General features: G+C 43.2%; 1 protein-coding gene across 1 annotated transcript in view; it reads right to left on the bottom strand.

Moving 5' to 3' along the window:
- LOC117358966 (arachidonate 5-lipoxygenase-like) overlaps nucleotides 1-15,870 on the bottom strand; it is a 118,126-nt gene that overhangs the window by 101,069 nt on the left and 1,187 nt on the right. The window lies entirely within an intron of this gene.

Genomic DNA, 15,870 nt, shown 5'->3' with positions numbered 1-15,870 from the left:
GAGCCCGGCCCCCTGTCAGCTCCGGGCCCCTGAATGCAGGACTGGTAGTACTGCCCTAATGGCGGCCCTGGGGGAGAAGGAAGAACAAGCAAGACCCAAATGGAATTTCAGACAAATAGCTCTCTGCATTCTTCAGCTAACAGGCTTATGTGGCTATGGTAGAAAGCACAAGGTTGCTCTCATAGTAGTCAGCTAAGGAAAGCCAGCTGAATTCATTGCTTTTACACCTGCAAAGCTTACAGAGCTACTAACTCCCAAATTCTAAACTTAGGCACACAATTGAGTGCACAGTTATAGAATAGGGTCAGTTACTCACACAGCCTACCCCTCCCTCCTTTTACAAAAACTTGTAAGAGGTTTTTAGTGCTGCCTGGAGCACTGAATGCTCTACGCTGCTCCGACAGTCATAGAGTTCCTATGAGCGTCGGAGCAGTGCAGAGTATTCAGCACATTGGCCGGCGCTAAAAACCTCTTATGCAGTTTTGTAAAAAGCAGGGGGAAGGGCTAATTTGCACTACATTGGCACTTAATTGATGATAAGTACCAAATTGACCTTAACAAGCATTATTTAGCAATAACTTGTAGATACAGATGTAACTGACTTATACCCCTATTCTATAAACTGAGGGCCTGATTCTATAAACGGCATCTAACTCCTAGGTGTTGTTCAGCACAATTGTCAATCATCTGCTAGGCACCATCTATAGGATAGTACCTAGCAGTGCCTAAACATTGTAAGGCACCAGTAGGCCTTGAATCCTTAGGCGCAGGGTTTTCTTGGTCTAAGTGAGTGCGCCTAAGTCAAACCATGGCCAAAATCCACCCTGATTTCATCTCAAATCTGCCTCTAACCATGCCTGCTTGCTGGTAGATGCCTCTGTATAGACATCTACCTCAAAGTGGTAGACACCTAATGAGTTAGGCACCTACTGGCTAATTAATTTTTTTAATCATTTCTTAATTTTTTGGGGGGCGCTTTCAATTGATGGCACCAATGAAGCCAATTAAGAAAATTAAGTTAGGCGCCAAGATTGGCTAAGCGCACCAAACTAGGTGCCGAACTTCAGGCGTCATTTATACCATCTGGGTGAGTGCCTCATTTCTATGAGCTTCTAAGTTATGAAATTTATAGCTATTAAGAGTGGTTGAATCATATATCACACCGGATATTTATCACTTGGAATAAGAGGTATTAATTTCTATGGTATGCAGCTCCAAGGGGGCATGGACTTGGGAGGGGCATGGGTGGGTCAGGGGTATGCTAAGCAATTAGGTATAATGTTATAGAATATTGTCATTTACATGCCTAAATGCCAGTACTTAGGCATACAAAAAGGGTCCAAAGCAAAAATAATTCAGGTTGTATTTTTCAAAGAAGCTTAGTATTGCAATACAATGAATTTATAACCATTCAATATACATGGTTCAAATGTAACTTTTAAAGAGCCACCGGAAGCGGCATGCCATGGCATACAAGATACCGAAATTAAGGAGCTGAACGCCGCTACGCTTCTTCATCGGCTCATATCTTGAAAACTTGTTAAAGTTGTGATGATTATGATTCTTATAACTTTCATTAACTTATGTGCTATAATTTAAAGTTTGTCTAACTTATCTGTAGAATCTCGGCAAGGCATTAAGCCTAAACCCAGATGATAAACGCACCAACACCTTAGGCATGGGCATTTACACCAGTCCTTGAGATGGCATAAATACTTGCAACTTAAATTGAGCATGAAAATGTGGACTTGTGCTACTATTTAAAGAGGCAGAATTCTATGAAGTACTTTAACTGAGCTTTCTTGAACTGTCCCCTTCACTGTAAAACTGAAGTGGTTTACTGCAGCAGACCAAGAATCAAGAAAGCTAGCATGCCACTCCTTCCTGCATTTCCCATACCCTGTGACCTTGAACAGGTCACTTCACTCTTCATTGACTCAGTTACAAACATGTATTAACTTGTGTTAATGCAAATTAATGCAATATAATTCAGATTAAATAAAGCAAACCCCCATTTTTCTCTGTAGGGCCTATTTGCTAATTGCAGTTAGCATGAATTAATGCACGCTAAATCATTAACACAAGTTAGTAAAACCAGTGCCTTAGCTTATAAACCCTCTGAAACAGAGAAATACTTACTATACCTCAGTTTAACTCACTTTAAGCTCAGAAAAGTGATCGGACAAACCCAACTATCCTTTTTAAAATGAGATTTATAGTTACTACAGTACTAGTAAACTTTGAAGGCTGTTTTATACAACATGCTTGAAATTTATAGGTACACACACAAAAAAATCTGGTGCTTATTTTCTCCTGGAGTCAAACTACAAGCAAGCTGCTTTCCCTATAATAAAGTCTTCATTAAACCCAATCATTTTTGTTTTTAATCTTTTATTTTCAAGATTATATATAGCAAAAGAAAGAAATTGCATGAAAAATTAAACAACAAAGATAACAAAAAAGTATGCATCAAACCCACATTACTGAGAAGCAAAACCAGAAAACTATGGGCTAGAGATTCTCTAAGCCCACGGATACGATCCAATCCGTGGCCGGGGAGCTGATTCACGAAGCGTCCTCATGCAAATGAGGGTGATCAGAATCACGCCCCAACCAATCACACGGATCGCTGAATAGCGATCCCGACGCATGCGCAGACCATCTTCTTTGCCTGTAGATGGTCTGCACATGTGTTTGCCCTCCGTAGCAACTTTTCTTTTTTTATGCTTATACCCTTTTGTTAATGCCCATCTGGGTCCAGGCATTTTACGTGGAGCGGGAATGTTGGGCTTGATTTGTCCTCGGTACTCAGGTGCCCAGGCTGTTATAGAAAGCCGCGGTCAGTCCATAGAGAGCCCCGCCGGGAGGAGAGCACCGGCAGGAACGAAAGTGAAGAGGACAATGCCAAAAGAAATCAAAATGAAGCCTGTGCTGCCCCAACTCTCCTACTCTCTGCCATGCAGCCCCGCTTTAAACCCGCGGGTTAAAACCACAGATTCGCAATGCGGGGAAGGGTGCCAGAAAGTAGGAGAGTCAGGGAGCTGATTCCTTTCAGGGAAGAGATCAGAAGCAGCAGAGAAGCAGGCAGGGTGGCAGAGAGACAGGGCGGCAGAGAGCAGGGTTTTTGCTGCAAGGCAGGGATTTTAGGGCGCAGAGAGCAGGAAAAGACGTGAGTGACTGGTCCTCAGCATTCTCTTGTTTTTTTATTGGTCAGCCCAGTCGGTGTTCCTTAAATTATTTAGTGAATCGTTGTCTTCCTACATTTGCATGCCATTTCCCTCATTTGCATGCGTGGATCGGATCGGAGGTTAATCGGCACCAAGATTAGTGAATCAGGTCGGGGAACAATCGGATCGTAAAGTGGTCGGGACACAATCGGTGTCCCTAGTGAATCTAGCCCTATGAGTTACAAACATAGAATTAAACATTACAGTTAAAGCTAGATGAGACAAAAGAAGTTAACATTTAGAACTCTAATTAAGGCAGGGATGGGGGAGGAGTTATCAACATGGGATACAATTAAGATGTGTTATATTACAACTAACTTTATCACAGCTCCTATTTAATGTAATGAGACCTAGTTACTAATAAACAGTGTTGTGCAATATTGATTTAGTAGTAATTAGTTACTGTGGTTACTTTTTGCAGTAATCATTAAAGTAGTTAACTGCTTATTCATTACCCCAGTGACTGTAATTAATTACTTTTGAATAGTAACTAAAACAACTTGACATGACATGACAGAGGAAGAGGTTGGAATGAATTGGTCAAACTTCCTTGAAATAAGCATCAAGAGATGAAGTTATACAATATTTACATTGGAGTTATATATTAGATTGATATGTTACTTCTTCACTTACCATATTATTGGATGTACTATCAGTAAGGAAAAGTAATTAACAACTCTAAGCAGGTAACTCTAATCAGTAATCAATTACTTCCATAAATGAGAAATGTAATTGCTGTAACTAAAAGCTAAGAAGTAACTAGTAACTGATAATAACCTGGGTTAAAATTAATAATAACCTGTCTTAACAGTAGCCCATGCTAACTACTTAATGTCCCTTATCTGCTCTAGCCATACATCACAGTAAGTTCCAGAAATTTTCTCAGCTTGAGTTTTATTTTGTGAACAAGCTTTCCAGCTAAAACATTTTCGAGATGAGCGGGATCTAAGAAAACATCATGTTTGTTCTCATAGGCCCCCTTTTTTTCAAGCTGCGTAGGGTTTTTATATTGCCGGCTGCTGCGGTCAAAGCTCTGATTCTCATAGAATTCTTATGAGGGTCGGAGCTTTTACCGCCGCAGCCGGCGATAAAAAACCCTATCACAGCATGATAAAAGGGGGCCGCAGTTAACTAAACGGTTACAAGGAAATTTAAGAAAATAACTCCCAAAGTTAAAAACTCATGAAACTTTCAGATTCAGTCACTGTCAGTAACCTTAGACAAGACCTTTTTTATATTCTAGAGATGAGTTTTCCATTGCATCTCTGCAGTCTCAGCCTGTTCCCTTTATTCACTCCAAAAACTGAGCAGTCCTTCTCCCCTCACTGTGCACCTTTGCCTTACACAGGTGTTGCATATAACCTCTTTGCTCTGCCTGCAGTCTTACTGTACTTCCATTGTTGTACCTAGTCCTGAATACGTGCTTTCATCTCATGGAAATTTTAGTATGCAAATCTCTTCCATAGAGCAGCTTGGTGACATTATGCACTAAGTTCAAAGTAAGTTGTTTGATTGGATTTTTAGAAGGAAACCCAACAGCAAAAAAAAAAAAAAAAAAAAATCATTAACCTTTTGCAAGCATCACTCATCGCTACTCATATCTCTCAAGTAGTTCTTTGTATTCAAAATTAGAGTGTCAATGTTCTAAACTGCATTAAAAATGACCAGCTTGTTTGATTGCATGATATTTCCTACTTTTGGTTTTTCTCATTTTGGTAGTATTGAATGTATGTAATGATATTATGTCAAGTATTTGTACCTATACTTGTATGTTATAAAACAAAAATGTTAATAAAGATGATTGAACTAAAAAAAAAAAAAAAAGAAATTTAATATGTATGAACAACTGGCTTCATTGTCTCCAAAGCTTTATGTTAAATGGCCATATTGGGCATATTTCAGAAAGGAGGTTTTAAAGTGCAAATAAATAAATGGGCATTTAAAACCAGGAGATTTTGTTGAAATAATGTAAGACTTAATCATAATAATTTTCCTGCAACACTCTCTCCCCCAAGTGATAACAAAAGGTATTATCAATCTACAGAAGTGACCCAACGAAAGGCACCCATGGGCTATGGGAGTCCTTTTTTAGTCCCCAACCTTCCCCACATGTAGACTTTATTGCTGACCTCATCAGACGTTGATAACGTAGACATCGAAGAGAAAGGAGACGAGAAAGGCTACACCTTCCCATCCATCTGCTCAAGCACACAAACAGTGCCAACTGACCTCATGAAAGAAAGAGCATGGAGTGAAGGAGGGTTTTCTTTGGTCCCTAGTAATGCTTTATCAGGGCAGGGAAGGAGATGCTCAAGGGTATCTGATAGCTTAGATGAACCTTCTGCCATGTGCCTCACTCTTGGGAAGGCTCAAGGCCCTACTTTGCCTCCCTACTTTTGCCTGTAGTCCAGTATCTCCCTTTCCCTTCTCTACCACATCTAAGTGATCAGCATCTCTCCTTCCCTTCCTACCTTCCTCCAGTTAGCTAGCATTTATCCTTCCTCCTTAAATGTCCAGCATCTTGCTCTTTTCCTGCTTCCTCCCCAGATGTCCAGCATCTCCCCCTTCTTCTTCATCCCCTTTCCTCACTGCTGCTGCTGCCCTAAGTCCAACAGAGCCAGCTCAGCTGAACCTTATGGTTGACAAGTCCTGTCTTCTCTGACACAAGCTTTCCATCAGAGGGGCAGAATGCAGGAGACCTTGAGGTATGCTCACAGGTACTTCTCTGCTATTTTCTTGCTGACTATTCTGTCGCTATGTTGCCATCCCTTCCCTAACAGCTGTGCCCATTTTGTCCAAAGTGGTCTTTTGCTATCACTTCAGAAGGGGGAGTTCAGAGGTCATCATAGCCTGCACTGGGTCTTCTGTTAACCCTAGGTGTTATATTTTTGTGTTAGCAGTGGGTAAATGCAAATCTCATTGCCTAAAACAATTTACATTGTCTCTAGAGTAATATTAATTATCAGCTTATCTCTTGCACTTAACACACTTAAGTACATAAGCCCCTTAGATTGTAAACTGCTTGAGAGGAAAGAACTTATCAGTAGGAAATACTGGATATCTATTCATTACTAAAATATATTGGGGAAAAAAAGGCAGGCTGGATAGAGAAGAGGAATAGTGTTTGAACTAGTGTCAAAACCAGCACAGTAACTCTAAATTATCCCATGTGGAGTGGGCTTAAAGGACGATCCCCAGTAGTTGGGAAGTAGGAAAGATGCTGGGCAGACTTTTGTGGTCTGTGCCCCAAAAGCGAAAGGCAGAGACAGAGATTAAATATACCAGTGTTTAATCATAAAGAATTGGAACCTGGACAGAGTGCCAGATTCAACTGTGGCCACCTTGTTGAGCAGACTGGATATGTCATGCGGGTCTTTATCTGACGACATTTACTATGTTAGTATATTAGGTAATGGAGAAGCCCATGGGGATTCTTAGGATCTTACAGGTTGCTATAGGTACTCTGTATCAGTATGTAGTGGATATAACTGATGCCAGCTTTTATGGGTCCTTAAAGAGCTGTGGACTGTGTGAACAGATACTGGCCCCATGATATAGAGTCTATATTCTAATTTTTAAACTGTCTACTTTCTTTGTTTTACATATATAGTTTTAGATTGTCATCCATTCTGTTGTTTATGTACTGTTTTGTTAAATTACTAGATATTTGATTACTCTTAGGGCTCCTTTTACTAAGCCACGTTAGGACCTTAACGCGCTGAATAGTGTGCGCTAAATTGCCCCATGCGCTAGACGTTAACGCCAGCATTGAGCTAGCGTTATTCTAGAAGTATAGCGCGCAGTTTGGTGCACGGTAATTTTGTGCTTGCGCTAAAATTGCTAGCGTACCTTAGTAAAAGGAGCCCTTAGATTGCCACCCATTATGTGACTTTGATTGGTTTGTAATAGAAGGACATTATGTCAAATAGCATAAATATATAAATTTGTTTTTAGTGACTTTTTAAAGATTTACCCCCCTCCTTTACAAAGCCATACTAGCGTTTTTAGTGCTGGCCGGGGTGGTAACAGCTCGGACGCTCATAGGAATTCTATGAGCGTCGGAGCTGTTACTGCGGTAGCCGGTGCTAAAAACGCTAACGTGGCTTGGTAAAGGAGGGGGTTAATGATTGCATGTGTATTATCTCTGGAACTTTTCTTTTGATATTGGCATTCCTTTCTTTTCTGTGGTTTGTTTTTAATAATTATGTTCACCACTTAGGTCAAGTGGTAAAGGCGGTATATCAAATCAATAAATAATATTAATAAATAAATGTACCCCACAGGATCTCATCCTCTGCACCATAATCCACAGTTTAATGAATGAAAAAAAAACATATTACTCTTTTTATTTCAATTTGCTGGATGGATTGTCAACATTAAAATAGGAGGCCATACCATGAAACCAAAAAGCCTGCATATTAAAAACAAATGGTAGAAAGTTTGGGTTTTTTTTCCATACGGTGCACAGTTAAATCATGGATTCTATTCCCCAAGGTTGAAGTCAATGATAATAACACAGTGGGGTTAAAAAAAAAGGGTGATAAGGAAAAGAAATGTATAGTAGCCCATGATGATAACTTCCCCCCTTAATAGTGGCCCACATTGATGACTTCCCCCTAACTCATGTTTTAGTACAGGTTCCATTTTATGCAATGAGACCTACAGTAGTTATTAGTATTTTAATATTTTTCCCTGATTAGTGAAAATGAAATAACGGGGAGAGAGGGTAATTTTTTAAATTTTCATTATTTGTTTTGAATGGAAGGAAAGTCTTTATTATATGAGCAGACTGGATGGGCCGTGGCCCTTTTCTGCCGTCATTTTCTATGTTTCTATGTTTCTAAATGCATTTTCTTATCAAACTTTCAGGAAGTCAATCAAAACTTATCTCTTTGACAAATTTCTCTGACTCCACTTCTGCCTTGATGCATTCCTAAAACACTCCCAGATAAACTTGATTAATCTTAACATGCTAATGTAATTTCAAAAGTTTTTTCTATTATCGCAGTCTGTATACAGTTCCTCTGTAAACCGCTCTGAACTATTTGTGGTATTGCGGCATATAAAAATAAAGTTATTATTATTATTATTATTAATAAAATAATATATCTTAATCAGTGGCGTAGTAAGGGTGAGCGGCACTCTGGGCGACAGCGACCCACCCTCTCCCCCCCCCCCCCGGCCACACATGCGCACCCCTTCCCTTTCCCCATACTGTTTTAACTTCTCCGTCGTGAGCAGCATGCCCACAGCGGTGTCAGCTCACCCTTTGATGTCCTTTCCTAGGCGCGGGTCGACGTGGGGAGCAGCCTTGAGCCGGGGAAGTAAAAAAAGTATGGGGGAAGGCAAGGGGCACACACAGCAAGGACAAGAGTAGGGGGGGAGGCAGAGAGGAGGAGGGATGCCGCGCCCATAGGAAGATCGCCACCACCCCTGCACTCCTCTTGCTACGCCACTGATCTTAATGGTAGCCCATGTTGATAGCTCCTCCTTTGGTGTATACTAAATTAATATCCAACAACAACACACTCCTGATTTGCCAAACAAATCCTAAACTAGAAAAAACAAGGAAGGCAACCAAGTCACATCAAGGTCTGCGTGGGGGAAGCTCAAAGTGCCAAACTTGGCTCACAACTTACAAGCCAAATACAGTGTAACATGTCAAAAAGCATGTCACACTGTATAATGTTGTAGGGCGCTCTCAGTGTGAACCCTCAGTGATAGGAGCACAGCTCCGACACTTCACTTCTGGGTCAAGGCAATAAGCCTCCACCCGCACACCATCATCGAGCGCCCTGTGTGTGTAAGAATCAAACCAATCAACAATCAAAGTGAGTAAATGAAACTCAACACAAACAACCTGAGCGACCCCCACACAAACCCTGCCAGCCAAACCCCCTCAAAAAGCACGCACAAAATCACAAACAAAATCAAAAACCATACCAAAAAGTGAAAAACATATCCAAAAATAAGCAATACTTATCCAAAACTGTCACACAAACGGAAAAAACCGCGCCAGGAGGAAAGGTTCAACCGCGCTGGTTTCGGGAGGAGCCCTTCTTCAGGAACCTGGCTTCCAACAGAACACGAGCAGAGAGGACGGCTGGAGGGCGCCCTTCAGCCGTCCTCTCTGCTCGTGTTCTGTTGGAGGCCAGGTTCCTGAAGAAGGGCTCCTCCCGAAACCAGCGCGGTTGAACCTTTCCTCCTGGCGCGGTTTTTCCGTTTGTGTGACAGTTTTGGATAAGTATTGCTTATTTTTGGATATGTTTTTCACTTTTTGGTATGGTTTTTGATTTTGTTTGTGATTTTGTGCGTGCTTTTTGAGGGGGTTTGGCTGGCAGGGTTTGTGTGGGGGTCGCTCAGGTTGTTTGTGTTGAGTTTCATTTACTCACTTTGATTGTTGATTGGTTTGATTCTTGCACACACAGGGCGCTCGATGATGGTGTGCGGGTGGAGGCTTATCGCCTTGACCCAGAAGTGAAGTGTCGGAGCTGTGCTCCTATCACTGAGGGTTCACACTGAGAGCGCCCTACAACATTATACAGTGTGACATGCTTTTTGACATGTTACACTGTATTTGGCTTGTAAGTTGTGAGCCAAGTTTGGCACTTTGAGCTTCCCCCACGCAGACCTTGATGTGACTTGGTTGCCTTCCTTGTTTTTTCTACTAAATTAATATAGCAGATATTAAGGGCTCTTTTTACTAAACGCTAGTGTGTGCTTTCTTCAACTTAAAAGGGCTTGTCACAAAGCGGGTTCCTTTAATCAAGCAGCGGTAGAGCCTTTTACGCTGGGCCGGTGAGGTAAGTGCTCCGACGCTAATAGGAATTGAATGAGCATTGGAGCATTTACCTTGCTGGCCTGCAGTAAAAGGCTCTACCACTGCTTGATAAAAGGAGTCTAAGTTCTGAATGTGCTGCATACAAACCAAGTGCCAAAACATTTTTAAAAAATATTCTGTTAGGGGTGTATCTGGGGGCAAAGAATAGTGTTTCTCTGCTAATCAGTTAGCACATCTACACAGTGGCGTGCCCATCATTTTTTGACACACCCCCCCCTCCACTCATCTATATGAAAAACATGATTTTTAGTAAGAATCCACCTAGGAAAAGGCAGCATCTTAACATACTGCAGTGAACAGTAGAACAACAATCCACCCATTGTAAAACTAAACAAGCCAGACTAGTACAGATTGATCCTGCACAGTCAATGCTAACAGAGAATCATGTTTTTTGTATACACAGAACACAGAAAACACCTTCGCCCAGTATGGAATATGTAATCACAAACTAATCCTTCCCCCTTTTACAAAACTGTAGTGTGGTTTGTAGCACCGTCTACGGCAGCAACAGCTCAGACACTCATAGAATTCCTATAGGCATCAGAGCTAATACATTTTTCAGTTAGCTTTCACAGGCCAGAACCTCTTTTCTCAAGTCAGTAAAGTATACTGCTGTTACAGTATCCTGTCCTGACCTGAGGAAGGGGGTTTTGGTCTCTGAATTACAATTAGTCCAGTTACAATTAGTCCAATAAAGGATTACCTTATTTCTATTTTCTATTTATAAATGTTTAACACAGCTACAATACTACTTTATCCTAAAGCAGAAAAAAAAAGAAATCTTTTTTCTACCTTTGTCTTCTCTGATTTATGCTTTCCTCATCTTCTTGTCATTCTCTTCCTTCCATACACTGTCTGCCCCTTCTATATGGCATCTTCTCTCCTATGCCCCTTCCAGAAACTGTATGCCTTCCCCTTCCATCTCTTCCTTCACCCCCATTGGTCTGGCATCTCTCTCCTCTCCTTCCCTTCCCTTTCCCTCACCCCCATGGTCTGTTATTTTACTCTCTTCTCTCCTTTCTCTTTTCTTCCCTCATCTTCCTTCTCAATTTATTTTCTGCACCTGTCCAGATTAAGTTCTTACTACCCAGTTCTCAATTTCCTTTTTCACTGTGTCTGCCTACAGCTTGTCACCTCTTTCCCTCACCCCCTACAGTATTTCACTAACTCTATCCTCTTCTCCCCATCCAGCATGTGCCCTCTTTTTATTTATCCCCTCCTTCCATCATATGTCCTCTTTCTCTACCCCTTCCATCCAGCATCTTCTCCTCTCTCTGTCCATTTCCATCCAGTGTCTGCCCCCTCTCTCCACTTCCATTCAGTAGCTGCTCTCCTCTTTCTCTCTCTTCTCCACTTCCTTCCTGCATCTGCTCCCTTCTCTCTCCCATCCCCACTTCCATCCAGCACAGGCTGAATCACGGAGAGGCACTACAGGGACTACAGGGACCAGACGGATTCCAACTTACCAACAGAGGTAAGAACGTATTCGGACACCGACTAGCCCACCTACTTCGAAGGGCTTTAAACTAGGTAAGTCGGGGGTGGGTACCCACTTTTACACTGGAGCAGTAAGTAACAATCCTGATGTGGCGAACCAAAACTCCGCTTCTAAGTCTAAGGTAAGTACCCTTACTGCAAAAGAATCGCTAGGAGACACTTTAACTAAAATGGGTTGCTCTCTACATGAGCTTAACAAACAAAAAGAGTGGAGAGCTATGTATGTAAACGCACGCAGCCTAGGGAATAAATTTCTAGAACTGGAAACAGAAATAGTTAATGCAGACCTAGACGTAGTTGCAATTTCCGAAACATGGTTCACAGACTCTCATGGGTGGGATATAACTATACCAGGATACAACCTGCTTCGTCAAGACAGAGAGGGTAAGTTAGGAGGAGGGGTAGCACTTTACATCAAAGAAAACATCAAGACAACCAGGATCATGGATGTCAAGTATACTTGGGAATCCATCTGGGTAAACCTGGCCAGAGGCGGAGAAAAATGCCTGTACCTTGGTGTGGTATACAGACCTCCAAGACAATCGGAGCACAAGGACGTTGAATTAATTGAAGACATTGAGAATATCACCTTACGGGGGGCCGTTGTTCTGTTGGAAGACTTCAACATGCCTGATGTAGACTGGAACACACTCTCAGCGACAACTTGTGATAGCAGGAGGATATTAACATCCATGAAGGGAGTACGGCTCAAACAATTGGTACTAGAGCCCACTAGGGCCCAGGCCATCCTGGACCTGGTACTTACGAACGGGGAAAGCGTCTCAGAGATCTCGGTGGGAGAACCGCTAGCCACCAGTGACCATAACATGGTATGGTTTAACCTTAGGAAAGGCTTCCCTAGATCACAAACAAAAACAAGGGTACTCAATTTCCGGGGCACTGACTTCACATGCATGGGAGACTTCGTCCATCAGACGCTTCAGGTTAAAGAAGTAACGGATAATGTGGAGGTCATGTGGTCAACCTTGAAAACGACCCTTCATGAGGCAACTATCCGCTACATAAAATCAGTAACTAAACAATAAAGGAAAAATAAACCCTAATGGTTCACTGATGAGGTCTCATACCTCGTCAAGGAGAAGAAAAGAGCGTTTCTCTCGTACAAACGCACGGGGGAAAAAGAAGCAAACATTGAATACAGGACAAAGTCTGCTGCGGTCAAAACAGCAGTCAGGGAGGCCAAATTTCGAATGGAAGAAACTCTAGCGAGGAACATTAAGAAAGGGGACAAATCCTTCTTCAGGTACATTAGCGACAGGAAAAAGAATGCAGACGGGATAGTACGCCTTAGAACACCAGACGGGAATTATGTGGAAACAGGTTCTGAAAAAGCCAAACTACTGAACGAATACTTCTGTTCAGTCTTTACCTGCGAGGCACCAGGGCACGGGCCAAGGCTGGAAGCAAAGGAAAGCAAGGAAGACCCATTTCTGAATTTTGAGTTCACACCAGCTGATGTTTACAGAGAACTGTCAAGACTCAAGGTGAACAAAGCCACGGGACCGGACAATTTGCACCCAAGAGTGCTCAGAGAGCTGTGCGATGTTCTGGCGGAACCGTTAGCCATGCTCTTCAATGTCTCCCTAAGTACGGGGAGAGTCCCCCTGGACTGGAAAACAGCTAACGTCGTTCCTCTGCACAAAAAGGGTTGCAGAGCAGAGGCTCCGAATTATAGATCAGTGAGTCTCACATCAATAGTGTGTAAACTCATGGAAACTCTACTTAAAGGTAAATTAGACATGATAATGGATGAAGGGAATCTAAGGGATCCCTGTCAACATGGATTCACCAGAGGCAGGTCATGCCAATCCAATCTTGTAAGCTTCTTTGATTGGGTGACAGGAAAGCTAGACTCGGGAGAGTCTCTGGACATAGTATACTTGGATTTCAGTAAAGCTTTCGACAGTGTCCCACACCGTAGACTATTAAACAAGATGAAATCGATGGGTTTGGGTGAGAAACTAACTGCATGGGTCAATGATTGGCTGAGTGGAAGACTTCAGAGGGTGGTGGTCAACGGTACCCTCTCTGAGACATCGGAGGTGACTAGCGGAGTGCCGCAGGGCTCAGTCCTGGGACTATCCCTTTTCAACATATTCATAGGGGACTTGACCCGGGGGCTTCAGGGTAAAGTAGCACTGTTCGCCGACGACGCCAAGCTGTGTAACATAGTAAGTGAAAGCAACCTCAAGGATAGTATGACGCAAGATCTGATCACGTTGGAAAACTGGTCCTCGACATGGCAGCTGGGCTTCAACACTAAAAAATGTAAGGTCATGCATCTCGGCAGCGGAAATCCATACAGAACATACTCCTTGAATGGAGAAACGCTAGCTAGGACTTCAGAGGAACGGGACTTGGGGATAATCATCAGTGCAGACATGAAGGCTGCCAAACAAATAGAGAAGGCCTCATCTAAGGCAAGGCAAATGATGGGATGTATCAATAGAAGCTTCGTCAGCCGTAAACCTGAAGTCATAATGCCACTCTACAGAACCATGGTGAGACCTCATATGGAAAACTGTGTGCAATTCTGGAGGCCACATTACCGGAAAGATATGCTTCGAGCTGAGTCGGTCCAGTGGATGGCCACTAGGATGGTCGCGGGACTCAAGGGTCTCTCATACGAAGAAAGACTGGGCAAACTGCAGCTCTATACCCTAGAGGAGCGCAGGGAAAGGGGTGACATGATTGAGACATTTAAGTACGTCACGGGTTGTGTCGAGGTGGAAAACGATATATTCTTTCCCAAGGGACCCTTGGTCACAAGGGGGCACCCGCTCAAACTCAGAGGAGGGAAATTTAGTGGTGACACCAGGAAGTATTTCTTCACAGAAAGGGTGGTAGATCACTGGAACAAACTTCCGGTGCAGGTGATCAAGGCCACCAGCATGCTCGACTTTAAGAATAAATGGGACATCCACGTGGGATCCCTACGAGGGTCGAGTTAAGGAACCAGGTCATTAGCATTTAGACTTAATGGGGTGAGTCAATAGAGTGGGCAGACTTGATGGGCTGTAGCCCTTTTCTGCCGTCATCTTTCTATGTTTCTATGTTTCTAGGCTCCCCCTCTACCCTCCCCACTAACATCCAATGTCTGCCCTTTCTCTCTCCATCCATTCCTCTTCCATAAGCATCTGCCACTTATCTATCCCTTCCCCCCACTTCCATCAGCATCTGCCCCCTTTCTCACCCTCCAACCCAATTACATCCTGCATCCTTCCCCCTTCTTTCTCTCCCCCTTTCACTGCACACCAATTCCATCAGTATCTGCCCCTTTCTCTCCCTCCACCACCCTTCCATAACAGTATCCTGCTCCCTTCTCTCTTCCTCCACCCCAATTCCCATCCTCCACCCTTCTATACCAGTATCCTGCTCCTTTCTCTCTCCCTCCATCCCAATGCCATCCAGTATCTTGCCCACTCACCTCCCCACTGCTGCTTAATGCTTCTCAAACCAGCAGCAACAGCAGCTGTAAAACTTTTAAGTGCAATCATTGTGGGACCTTGCTGCACCTCTCCAGCTGCCAGCTCTGCTCCGGAACAAGTAAGTGACATTAGAGGGAGTGGACAAGAAGCCGCAGTCATTGCAGGACTTTGCTGCACTTCCCCATAGCTGCCGGCTCTGCTCTGGTACAAGGAAGTGACGTCAGAGGAAATGGACCAGCAGCCACGGAGAGGTGAAGAAAGGTCCTGCGATGACTGAATTTAAAGTTTACTGCCACTGCTGCTGTTTCAGGAATGCAGCCGCGGCAGAGCATGGCGGGAGATTCTGGACCCAGCTGTACACCCACTTAGAGCGTGCACCTGGGGCAGACCGCCCCTCCCTTGGTAAGCCACTGCATCTACATTGGTACATGCTAACTGATTAGGGCAGGATTAATGTTTGAGCAGTTAGGGCCTGATTTCATAAATGACACCCAATGGTGCCTAATTCCTAGGTGCCACTTGGCACGGTTCTCAATCAACCGCCAGACATCATTTACAGAATCACACCTACCGGCGCTTAACTTGACTTAGGTGTCGCTAAGAATCCTAATGTTAGGCGCCGGTATACTAGGCCAAGGTTTCTTGGCCTAATTTTCCGACACCTAACACAGACGCCATACAACGCCTAAGTCATATCACGCCTATTCTCCGCCCCTAACCATGCTCATTTTCGAGGTAGGCATCAGTAGGTACCTCAACTTAGGCGTCGGTAGATGCTGCTTCGAGTTCTGCCTAGAATTCTTAATTGCTTTTTAATATTTTTAAATGAGCTTCTAATGGTGTGGTCAAATACTAC

Source organism: Geotrypetes seraphini, chromosome 4 (assembly GCF_902459505.1).
Source record: "Geotrypetes seraphini chromosome 4, aGeoSer1.1, whole genome shotgun sequence".
In the NCBI taxonomy this organism is placed as follows: Eukaryota; Metazoa; Chordata; class Amphibia; order Gymnophiona; family Dermophiidae; genus Geotrypetes; species Geotrypetes seraphini.
The sequence above is the reverse complement of the archived record's forward strand: the minus strand, read 5'-3'. Positions and strand labels throughout refer to the sequence as shown.